Raw genomic sequence first — 12,198 nt, 5'->3', positions numbered from 1 at the left:
CACAGCCTGAAACCCAGGCTGGGGTCAGGCCTGGGCAGGCCCTGCCCTTCCCCACTCCCTGCCCCCAGCAGAGGAGGCAGCCTGAGGAAAGAATGTGCTTGTCTGCCCGCTTGTCTGGCTCCTGGATCAGTCTAGAGTTTCAGTCACCAAAAAAGGCAGCAGGAAGAAGACCTCCGGCAGCTGGCCCCAGGGACGTGGCTTTACTCTCTGAATCCCCATCCACTGTCTCCTGAGGCGGCAGGTCCCCTAGCCTCACAAGCGCCCCACACCTCTGAACAGGCCGGGCATGCTGCCCATTCCTGTTGCTTGGCTAGGGAAACAGGCCCCATCGGTAAGCGACGGAGGTAGGGCTGGGGTCCCAAACACCCACTTCCCTCTGGAGGCTTCTGCTTTCCTGGCCCCTCTATGATTCCTCCTCTCCCCACTCTGTTCTTGAGCAGTCCTGGAGCAGACATGTGCAGGGGACAGTGCTGGGGGATGGAGGAGAGAGCCAGAATGGCCCTTGTTCTGAAGGCTTATCCGTGCTCACCAATGCCTGGGTTGAGCACGTGGGCCTTGCTCTGATATCTAGGGCTGTGTGACCTTGAGAAAGTTATTCAGCCTTCCAAGGCCACAGTTTCCTCATCTGTTGATGAAATTGATGGCACTGTTCCTAGAGCTGGTGGTTTTCAGTCCTTCCTACTTGAGTCACTGCCAGGAGAGCTTTTCCAGTACTCAAGCCCAGCCCCCGCCACAGCCCAGCGCCATCTAAACCTCACATCTGTCCCTATTTTCTGTCAGTCCCCATTTATACCAGCGTGTCCTCAAGGTGGAGAACCACTGCTGCACTAAAGAACTGTGGCAACCCAAACTGAACCCCAGGCCATGGGCATGTGCCCCAGGAGAGTCCGTCCCTTTGCTGATGTCCCATCATTAGGAAGGTGCCTTTGCACCTGGAAAGCCTGTCATTCCTTAGAATGCAGAAGGCTCCACAGCCGTCCCTGAAGGCGTCATCCATTCTCTGGTCCTTTTCAAATCCAAGACCTTGCAGAAGCAGATCACAGAGGGGAGCCCAAGGACCCTTCCAGCTCCCCGCTCTCTTTCCACAGTGCCTGGTCCAGCTGTGTGTCCCCACTTTCTGAAAGAAGCCAACTCTAATGATATCTGGGGACAATCTCTGAAGGAGGGAAGTGGCTGGCATCTGCTGAGCACACAGACTTTTTTCCATCAAACCAGAGCCTTCAAAGTGCCCCACCATACCCAACCCCCGCAGACAGCAGCCACTACAGGTCTGGAGTCCTGGGGCGCTGTGGGGAGGTGTCTCCCCCACTCTGGAGAAGGGCAGGAGAAGGTTTCCAAGTAGATAATTATTTCATAGTTTGTACAGAGGCCCCGATGGCTTGAGCTGCCTACAACCAGCAGCAGTTAGGTGAGGCGACACCGGAATCCAGATCTTATTCCCACCTGTTCTTTCCACTGCCTCCCCAGGTGGGGTATCTCTTCCCTGGGAGAGTTTTCCCATTGTCAGATGCCTCTAAGTGTGTCCCTGAGGCCGGGACCATCACATACCTGCAGAGGTGGGATGGGGAGAGTGCCATCACCCGTTCGTCCTGGACCCCTGGCTCTGAGGTCACCGGGCGATCCTTGACCACCACAGAAGTGGGTGTCTGCAGAAGTAGTAGTGTCCACTCCAACATTCTAGCAAGCTTGGATCATTTTGCTACCTTCAGGCTTAGAAGAAACATCCTAGGCCTGAACCATCCTGGAGGCTTGGCACCCCTGTCCCTGTTCCAGGTGACCATAAGGAAAATCTACAGCCTGGGGCCAGGACCAGGGCTGAGAATCGGCCCCAATGTGAAGTGACTTTAAGACATGTTCCTTGACCCTACTCCAGCTCCACAGCCACCTTCAAGACTGGAGATCCAGGCCCCATCTGTCTGGTGTCAGGTTCCTCACCCCCCAGGGACCCCCCAGTCCCTCTAGAGCTGCTCACCAACTTCCTATTTGAGTCCACCTCCACAACAGTCCAGTGGGGAAGGCAGAAATGGTTATCTCCCAAGAGCCATTTGTGGTCAGCAAAGTCAAGGCCTGTATCCAGGTCTCCACATTCAGAGAACACACTCTTTCCCTCCCCTGAATGGTTCCGGAAACCACAGCGGGGGGCCATTCATTCATTCATTCACTATTATCAGGTGTCTGGTGGGGCACACCCTGTGGGAGGCCAGGCTCAGAGACCAGGGACTGAAGAGTAAATGGGGTGAATGGGCCAGAGTCCAGCTGGATCCCCAGTACCTGGGTGAGCAGGCCGTGGATGAGAATCCTGGCAGGGGAGCCAGCGTGTGGGAAGGAAGGCCACGGTGTGGGAGCTTTCCAGGGACTCAGGAGTTTACTGAGGCTGGAGAGGCCAAGGAAGAGGGCCTGCCTGTGTTCTGAAGGATGTGTCTGCCTTCTGTCCCTGGGCGGGGGCCTAAGTGGGAGGCCAGCAGGGTTTGCACTCTGCTTTTTGGAAACACCCTTCCGGAGCCTGTCTCTCTGCATCTTGGAGACCACTCCTGATCCACTCCTCTGGAACAGAATGGCAGCCTGGGTTTCCAGCCAAACCAGCTCAACCCGTGGCATATGGAGGGGTTGGTGGTGTAGGGATGGGGCCTCGGCTGCACAGCTGAGCTCCAAAGCATCAGTTCGGGGCGGGGAGCCCAACCTGTCAGCAGCATGTGACGGCCCAAGAGTGGCAACCATTACCTGGGACTCGATGATCGGAGATAAATCTTCCCAAAGCCTCTGAGACGGGCTGTCTCCTCAGCAGCGGGCTGTTGCTTGGGACTCCATTTGTCCCATCCTCCTTGGGTCAGTCAGTCCTGCCACCTGTAACTGCAACGTTCATGACCTTCTCAGGTACCAAGAAAATGCATCTGGTTCCTCGTTAGGAAAAAACAAAAACTGTTAGATTTCTTAGGAGCAAAGATTCATTCGTTATTCATTTATGACAATATAAATCCTCTACTCCAGAGAGTTCTTAACTGCTCTGAGTCTTGGTTTTCCCCATTTTTTACTCTTGGTCACTCTGTTTGACCAGATAAAGTCATTGTCAACTTACACCTGGTAAACCCTATACAATCAAGGTGGGGGCTAGTTCCTTTTTTCTTTGCAATTTTTTTTTTTTTTTGAAATGTAATTGACATGTAGACGAGTACACAGATCACAAACATGCAGCGTGCTGGGTCTTCACACAGGGAGCCCACAGCCTCACCAGCACCAGAAGAAAAGAACATTTTAACTTCCCAGCGCGCCCTCTGCCTTCTATCCCCACCCCCATCAAGGTAACGGCCACCCGGTCTTCTAACAGGCTAGAAAAAGGCTTCCTCTGCCTTCCTGCTGAGCTGCAAACCAGGACCCTTATTTAAAAAGCAAAAAGGAAACAGAGCAGGAAGTCAGGGGTCCAGGGCTCCTATGCAGGACACCAGGCCGAGAGAGAGAGAGAGAGAGAGAGAGAGAGAGAGAGAGAGAGAGAGAGAGAGAGAGAGAGAGAGAGAGAGAGAGAGATATCATCGCCCTCAGTCTTTGCCATGTTCAGAACCGCCAAGCCCCGGGGTGGGGGTGGAGGGCCCATCTCCCCCAGGGCTGGGACTTTCCCGCCAAGGGGGCCCCAGGGGGAACCTCCAGGAGCCTATGTGCCAAAAGCCAAACAGGCATCACTTTCAAAGAAAAAAAAAAAGCACATTTTTCATTTATAAAAAATTGTGTGACATGTTAGAACCATATGCCCAGTTAGTGGACCAGAGCAGAGCAGCAAAAGAAGGCTATTTTATTTTATTTATTTATTTTTTTTTAGGTTGGAACCTTGAATGAATTGCGCCCAGCTGTCCTGCATTCCGGGGGCCCCTCTGCTGCGCCCTCTCTGAACGAGTGTGCTTGTTCCTCGCCTGCCTCTCCCCGCGCTGGGTAATTGCAACCATCTGTCCAGAGTGGGAACTCGTGCTGTCAGGCCCCAGCAGTGCCTGCTGCTCCCTGGAGGGTGATTGTAGGTCACTGGAAGTCCCTCCCCCGGCTGCCCACGAGCCCAGCTCTTCTCAGGTCAAGGGCACCCCAGCCCTGTCCCAACTCTGCTGGGGATTGCCTTAGGCTCAACCCTTCCCCTTTCTGAATGTCAGTGAACCAGAAAGTCCCCAAGCTGCTATGAGACTGAACAACTGTGAGCCCCCAGATGCCAAGCAGAGTGGGGTTTTGATTTAGCAAAGAGTTCCCCAGGGTCAGCTCCAAGACCCCGCTTCTAGGAGGTCTCCAGGGGCGGGGGAACTTCAACTGTGGCGGATCATGACGTCCCTCTGTTCGGTCATCTTTTTTTTTTTTTTTGCAGCTTCCACACACAGGCACAGGGAGCACACAGCTGTGAGCCACAGAGCAGCCTCCTGCCTAGTGGAGCTGCGGCTTCTGTCACCTGCCTGTCACAACTTCCATCAGTTTTGCTGTGGTCAGCGTTGGGCAGATAGCAGTGCTGGAAGGCAAGACCCCCACCTCCCGGAGCCCCCCAGAGAGAGAGAGAGAGGGGTCCAACAGCTGGTCGTGCCCTGGAGCGCCCTGGAGCCCGTCACTCCTGGGGCAGGGACTGAGAAGGAAAAGCACAGGAGCCACAAGATGCAAAGCCCAGAGTCCCCACCCCGTTTAGGTCTGGGAAGCCCTTGGAGGTGCCGCGAGTTCTGAACAATGAGGAAATGTTAACGGTGAAAAGTGGGAGTGAGAGCACCCTGTCCCAACATCAGAGCAGGGGACCTGGCGGAACCACCCCTCCAGTGCCCCGGGAGGTGCCCTGCAGAATCCCAGGGTGGGGACAGTGCTCGGGCCACTGAGTACAGGGCAGGCCGTCTTGGCAGGGGAGGAGCGCAGCTGGCTGGCCTGTGGCACTGCATCCTCCCAAGGTTCAAGAAAACCTAGAAATCTGGAGTTTTAAAAATGTAAATTCAAGTCGGGTTTTAAAAAAATTATTGCTATTTGTGTATGTACACATGAGCTCCCCTCTACCCCTGACCCACATCCCCAGCCTCAAATCCATTTTTCTTTTTTGGAAGGAGGGTACTGGGCATTGAACTCGGGGACACTCAACCCCCTGAGCCCCATCCCCAGCCCTATTTTGTATTTTATTTAGAGACAGGGTCTCACTGAGTTGCTTAGCACCTCACTTTTGCTGAGGCTGGCTTTGAACTCATGATCCTCCTACCTCAACCTCCCAGGCCACTGGGATTACAGGCGTGGGCCACCCACTCCTGGCTCAAATCCATTTTTCAATCTTGGCTCGGTTTTTATTTTTTTTTTTAACTACTTCCATAGATTCAGAGCAACTCCTATCAATATTCCAGCAGGATTTTTGGTAAAAGCTTTCAAATTGATTCTAAAATATATACGGAACAGCAAAGGACCTAGAATATCCAAAAATAATTTTGGAAAAGAACAATCAAGTTGGAGGACTCACACTACCTGTTCTCTACACTTGGTATAAAATTAGAGTAATCTCTGGGTGGAGTGGCACATGCCTGTAATTTCAGCAACTTGGAAGGGTGAGGCAAGAGAATCCTCAGGTTTGCGGCCAGTCTCAGTAACTTAGCAAGACCCTGTCTCCAAATAAAAAATAAAAAGGGCTGGGGATGTAGCTCAGTGGTAGAGCACCCCTAGGTTCAGTCCCCAGCAACACACACACACACACACACACACACACACACACACAACCTGCTGTAATCAGGCCATCATATTATTGGCAAAAGAGTGAACACAGAGATCGTTGGAATAGGAGGCAGTGTCTAAGAATAGATGCATGCAAATATGGTTAAATGGACTTTGTACAAAAGCGTACAGACTGTTCAATGGAGAAAGGATTTGTTCAACAGATGGTATGTCCACATAAAGGGCAGCCTTAGATGGCTCCATACCATTGCCCCTGGCATTCACTCCTCGTGTGGGAGCAGGACCTGTGACGTGCTTTTGATCAATAGGTTATGGCTCCGTCTCCACTGCCAACTGCCCCAGACTCCTCGCTGGACAGTGAATAAGCAGATGTGCTGGGCAAGCCTACCTACCATACCTGCAGGAGCTGAGCAGGACCAGCAAAGAGCAGGGCCCTCCATCCTACAGCCCCCAGGGAAATGAATTCTGCCGACAACTTGAAAGAGCTTAGAAATAGATTCTTTGCAGTTATGCCTCCTCATGAGGACTCTGTCTGGTGACACCCTGATTGGAGCCTGGGAGAGCCTAAGAGGATGCCGCTCAGTGGTGCCCCTAGACTCTTGACCCATGAGAACTGCAAAATGATAGATATGTGTTGCTTCAAGCCCCTAAAAATGCAGCATGGAAAACTAATAAAATCCATAAATCAAAATTTAAAAATGAATCTCTACCCATATAGATACAAAAATTAACCCAAAATGGATCCTAGGTCTAAGTGTAAAATTATAAAACTTACAAAAGACAGAAACAAAAACATGGAACTTAGGTCATTTGCCCCAGGACCTTTTTAGGTGGCTGACCAACGTACAGTGTCCACCCCTGGTCTGAGCAGTTTCTACCCTGTGTACGACCGATCACCACCTCCTGGGCTGGGGTGCAGCTCAGTGATGGAGCACTTGTCTAGCATGTGTGGGACCCGGGTCCTAGAACCACACAAAAGAAAAGAAAGGAGGAAAGAAGAAAACAAAAGATGTCACCATGTGAGGGCCACAGAAGGAAAACTAGACAAGGTAAGTGCAAGCACAGACACAGCTTGAAAGGACTCTCATCTGTGCCTCTGCGCCCTTTTGTGCCCACATTTGGAGAGTCTGTAGGGAGACACAGGCTGGGGGTGCCACGGCCCTCAGATGCCTCCACCAGGATCCTCCACCAGGCTGCCAGGGCTGCAGGTCCAGGCAAGCTGCGGCTGCCAGGAAGCCCCACCTGAGAAGGCTGGAAAGTCACTGGGTGTTAGGAGAGGGGAAAGGGGTGCAGAAAGCTACCTGGGCCCATCCCTTTCCAAGAAAAGCCTCCAGGAAAATAGGCAGCTCAGCCCTGAGTCATTGCTGAAAACTTGGGCCCAGGGCCCTCCAGGTGCGGTAAGTTCCCAAGCACTTGTGTGTGCCAGCGACGGGAAGTTACCAGGAGATGCATGCTGTCTAGGCAACGACCGGAATGGTGGCTTGTGACCCACACAGAGTGCTGGCAGGGCCCCCAAGCAGCATTTGTGGAGGAAGGTGGAAATCAGAGCTAAGGACGTTGGGCACCCAGATTCGGGGAGGGAGCGCTGCCCTGGCTGATCAGGTGAGCCTCCGACACAGCCCTCAACCGACCCCCAACCTGCACGACTGCGTTCATCCATCTGCAGGCAGAGGCTCCGGGCACCTGTACTCCTTTGGTTCTAGACCACTGCCTTTGTCTTCCCAGCTTGGATGGGCAGGGTTTCAGCAATGTCAGCAGAAGCTTGGCCTTAGCCATCTGAGTACAGTGGAATGGATGACTTCTCAAATGTCCTATGGTCCCAGCAGCTGTTTTAAGAATTGCAAGATGTAAGTCTTGTTCCATGGTCCTATACACATGCCAATGGGTTCATGAAGCTAGAAAATGAGAATAAAGAAAAATTAGGTCATGAAGTGGGAGGAGAGGCACAGGGCTCTCCCTTACCCAAGGGCTATGGCCAAGCTGTCCAGCCAGTTCATACCGGGACCCATCCAGACCTCAGAGAAAACCTTGGAGGCGAGAAGACAAGGGAATCCAGTGAAAACTTCCAAGGACAGATGGCGGCAAAGGCTTATGCCTCCCGTGTCTCCTAAGATGCGCTGTTTTCTTGTCGAGAGATGAAGGTTGCTATGGTGATGGGTAGAGGAAGGGTCCAAATGAGAGAAGACGGTGAAGACGTTTCGAAGGAAAGAGTTTGGGGTGGGGAGTGTTTTCCGGTGCTGTTTACCTCCTACGCCTCTGCCTGCTTACATTCATTTGCGGTGACTCGAGGATGTCTGATGGTTTAGATGTGAGATGTCCCCCAAAGCTCATGTGTTGGACAATGCAGTTTTCAGAGGTGAAACGATTGTGAAAGTTTTAGCATCATCAGTGGATTACTCCACGGACCTGGATGAACTGAGTGGTGACTGCAGGCAGGTAGCGTGTGACCGGAGGAGACAGGTCACTGGGGACCTGCCTTTGGGGTTTATATTTTGTGCCTGGGGAGCTGAGCTCTTTCTGCTTCCTGACTGCAGTGTGTGGAGCTGCTTTCTTCCACCCCGCCCTTCCCTCGGGACATTCTGCCTCACCTTGGGCTCAGAGCTGTGAAGTCGGCCGTCTATGGACTGACCCCTGTGAAACCGTGAGCCCCAAATGGACTTTTCCTCTTCTACACTGTTCTACTCAGGCCTTTTGTTCATGGCAACAAAAAAGTTGGCTAAAATGTCACACTGTGTGCTCCTTAGTGTTGATGAGGAACCTAGTAGTAGCAACAGGAGTCCATGGCTGTCTGGGCCCTAATGTGACAGGTGATGAGGGTGGCCCAAGACATGAAGGGATCCATTCTGGAAGGCTTACCGGACAGTGAGCTTGTGGGAGGAGGTGTGACAGGATACGAGACCACAGACCCAGGAGCAGGCAGAGGAAGCAAGTGTGCCCCCTGCCACCCCGACTCCCCAGCCCTCATGTGAGGTCAGGGCAGGGTGGGGCCAAAATCCCAGCAAGAATTAACAAGATATTTCCCAAGGAATGGGAGGAGGCCAAAGGATCGTCAGCCAGGAAGAGCTGCCAGGCGGACCTGAGGCAGGAAGAGCAGCAGGGGAGTATCAGAGCCCCTCTCCAGTGGCCATGGGAGCTATCCTTAGCTGCCCCTTCTTGGCTTCCCACTGGGTCAGGGCACCACTTTGTTCACGGTGACCAGCTGCATGCCACGCAGGGGTCTTGACCTGCAATGGAGCAGATAGGAGGTTCTGGAATGTACTTCAATTCCTTCTTGAGGTCACTGGTGCAGGCTCCTGCCTCTCCCCAGCTCTGTGCACCCGAGGCTCATGCTTTGAACACAAAGCCAAGTGCTCCCTGCTAGGGACAGAACGGTGTGCACAGCAGACAAGGCTCCTGCCCTCGTGGACATCCTGGTCGGTTAAAGGGACATTCCTCAAATAATAACAGGAATCCTTTGTTCTCTCTCATGGTTGGTTTCTGTGGTTCAGAAGTAACGCAGAAAGGGCACAGTAGAGCTGGTCTGTCTCTGGAATGACTGGGGGCTCAGCCAGAGATTTGAAGGCTGGGTGCTGGGGTTGTCACTTCCGTATGACCCAGCTCTCCGCTTCTCAGGCAGGTCACAGGAAGGAGCAGTCCAGGCAGCCATCAAATACCCTGAGGTCACAAGTGTCCGCTGCTGGGTGGAGGACAGGTTGGATGGAAGGAGAGTGGACAGACATGTATCCCAGGGGGGTGTGCAGAGAACTCCTGGGGAGGATGGGTGGGGCACAGGGCTGTTGAGCAGAGGCTTTGCCAGAGAAACTGCGTGACCCATGGAAGGGACCTCGTAAACCATCTCAAGTCCGAATCCATCCCAGGCACTCGTGGTAAAAGAACTGTCGAGTTTCTTGGCATTTCTAAACCACGTCGTTTGCTTTTTCTAAATCAAATTTAATCTGTTTGGAACCCCCCTTTTGCCAAGGGTACAGAGACTCACACCAGCCACGGCTGTCCCCCTGCTGGGGTTGTGTAAAGATGCCAGGACCAGGTTCCACTTCCCACCTGGGATGTCCCGCTGCCTGGGCTCCTGGTTAGACTGGAGAGGCCCATGTGAAGACAATGTCTCGGGCCCAGATCAGTCACCTAGGCATTGCTTTGGCTGACATCCCCACACCACCGCCACGCCCAGGCCAGCCAGGTCCAGGTGCTGGGTGTAGGGGTCTCAGATCCCCACCAGGAGAAACCGCCATCCTCCTGGAGCCCAGCTCCTTGGGCCATTCTCTCGACACCTTGGCCGTGCTGCCAAGGTGCCTCCGTACTCGTGACAGAGTCTCGCTGAGGGTTTCCTCCTGGAGAACACACGAGCCACTCATTTCCTCCCTGGGATTAAGGAGGGTCACAGACTTGACCTCCACATTCCGGGGGATGTGTTCATGTCCTGCAGTGTGGACCGTGATTGGCAGCATGTTTAAATCCTCTCGTGGAGTGTCCTTGAGTGACAGTGTGGAGGGGCCTCAGCTTCCCCACATCGGAGGGCAGGCTGGCCTCACTGATCCCAGGGGGCCCCTTTAGCCTGCGATTCTGGGTCCTTGTGCAGTGATCGCATCAGCAGCTGGGGGAGCCCCCCCCCCAGACCTGCTGGGTAGGGTCAGACAGAGGCCCATCAGCTGCTCCTCAAAATGCAGACAGCCACCACCCAGGGGAGCTCACCTCGCCTGCCAGGGCCAGCCTCCTGTCTTTCCTTGTCTTCCTGCACACGCTCCCAGAACCAGGCCCAGCTCACTCTTCCCAGCCACCTGGCTGCCCTCAGGTTGCCCATGCGGATGCCAGACAAGGGCATCTTCCCCGGAGGCCTTAGCAACCTGGCTGGCTTGGGTCCACCCGAGGGCCAGGGGCTGCATGGAGACATGGAGGCAGAGGGTGGGCTTCACGGTCCTTGGTGTCCCGTGACGTTGTCAGGGCTCCTACCAGACAGGACTCAGGTTGGCAAATGGCTTCCCCAAAGCTGGGCTAGTTTAGTGGCTGGGGTCACTGCCCAGGATGGGGTGGGCTCAGCCTAGAGCAAGGAGGCTGGGACTGCCCTGTCGGCCCCTGAGCTAGAATGGCACTCCAGACCTCCAGCCACACACACCCCTCTGGGAGTGCCACCCTCAGGGGGTTCTGCACCTGCCCCTCAGACCAGAGCCGTAGTCTGTCCCTCATGCTGTTGCCTACTGTCAGGAGGTGTCTCCACGGGGGTATCCTGGAAGTGCTCTTAGTCTCCAAGGCAAAACCAGCATCCTCAGGCTTCATCTTGGGATCAACTAATGGCTCCCCACTTATCAAGAGCCCACCACGTGCCTGGTGATGAACAAGGCCATGCCCACTTCACCAAGAAGCAAGCCCACGATCAGGGGACGTGAGACTTTTACCCCAAAACCCAGTCCAGATCCAACTCAGGCCTGCCGGACCCCAGACCCTCCCGCCCTTTCCTTGCCCACCCTCCGCCCGCCAAGCCTCAGCTGATTCACAGCCCTTCCCCGCCCCAGCCTGGGCTATCTTGGTTGCTAGGTGCCTCCTTTGGGAAAACAGCACATCCCACAGGTTAGGAGAGGCTTTCCAGGAAGAGCTGTCTCGGCCACACGTCCCTGTCACCAGGCCTGGGCTGGGGTTTTCCGGACTCTTCCACTGTCTGGTCTTGTTCCTTCTGAATGAGGGCCCTCCCCACCTGGGTAGAGCGAGCGCTGGGAAGCAGGCCCCACCCTACTTCCTGCAGCCCAGAAGGTCCCCCAAACCTCCGCCCCCGACTTCCACCCCCAAATGACCCTCTCTGTGTTAGTGTCCCACCAGGGTCCCTAGAAACCTGCAATTCCCAGGCAAGCGTCAGCCAACTCCTAGGTAGGCGGGTTGGCTCCCAGGATACGGGTTCCTATCTGCTGCCCTCTTGCCTAACCACTCTGACCTCTCATGTCACCTTAAAGATGGCCTCAGAGTCAGCAAAGGAGAATGCTTCAGCCAGACCTGATGGTGTGTGACAAGATGAAGAGCCAGGCTCCTCAAACCCGTCTTCTCAGTACACGCTGGACATCCCTGCTCTGGAAATCTGGAATCCAGACTCCCAAGCCAGAAACTTGTCGAACACCCAAATGATACCACAAGTGGAAAATTCCACACCACGAAACCTTGCTTCATGCAGAGAATTACTGATCGTGTTATGTAAGATGACCTCAGGCTATGTGTACAAGGTGTGAATGAGACAAATGAATTTCGTGTTGAGACTTGGATCCTGTCCCCAAGATACCTCATTATGTATATGCAAATATTCTAAATATAAAATCTGAAATAATCGTGGGCCTAAGCAATTCAGATAAGGGATCCCTCAACCTGTAATGTCCTTCTCCCTTTCCCTCTGGGACATTTGTGGGCATCACATTGATTGTGGGAAGCAAATGGCATCAGCTGAGAAGTGTTTACTGAACACCTATTTTATGCCAAGGGACACAGATGGCTCTGCCTTCAACTTTTTAGTTAGAACTAGAGACAAGTGGTAAATGCTGGCTCCACTCCTGGCCCCTTCCAGACGAT

This window comes from Ictidomys tridecemlineatus, chromosome 15 (assembly GCF_052094955.1).
Source record: "Ictidomys tridecemlineatus isolate mIctTri1 chromosome 15, mIctTri1.hap1, whole genome shotgun sequence".
Lineage (NCBI taxonomy): Eukaryota > Metazoa > Chordata > Mammalia > Rodentia > Sciuridae > Ictidomys > Ictidomys tridecemlineatus.
The sequence above is the reverse complement of the archived record's forward strand: the minus strand, read 5'-3'. Positions refer to the sequence as shown.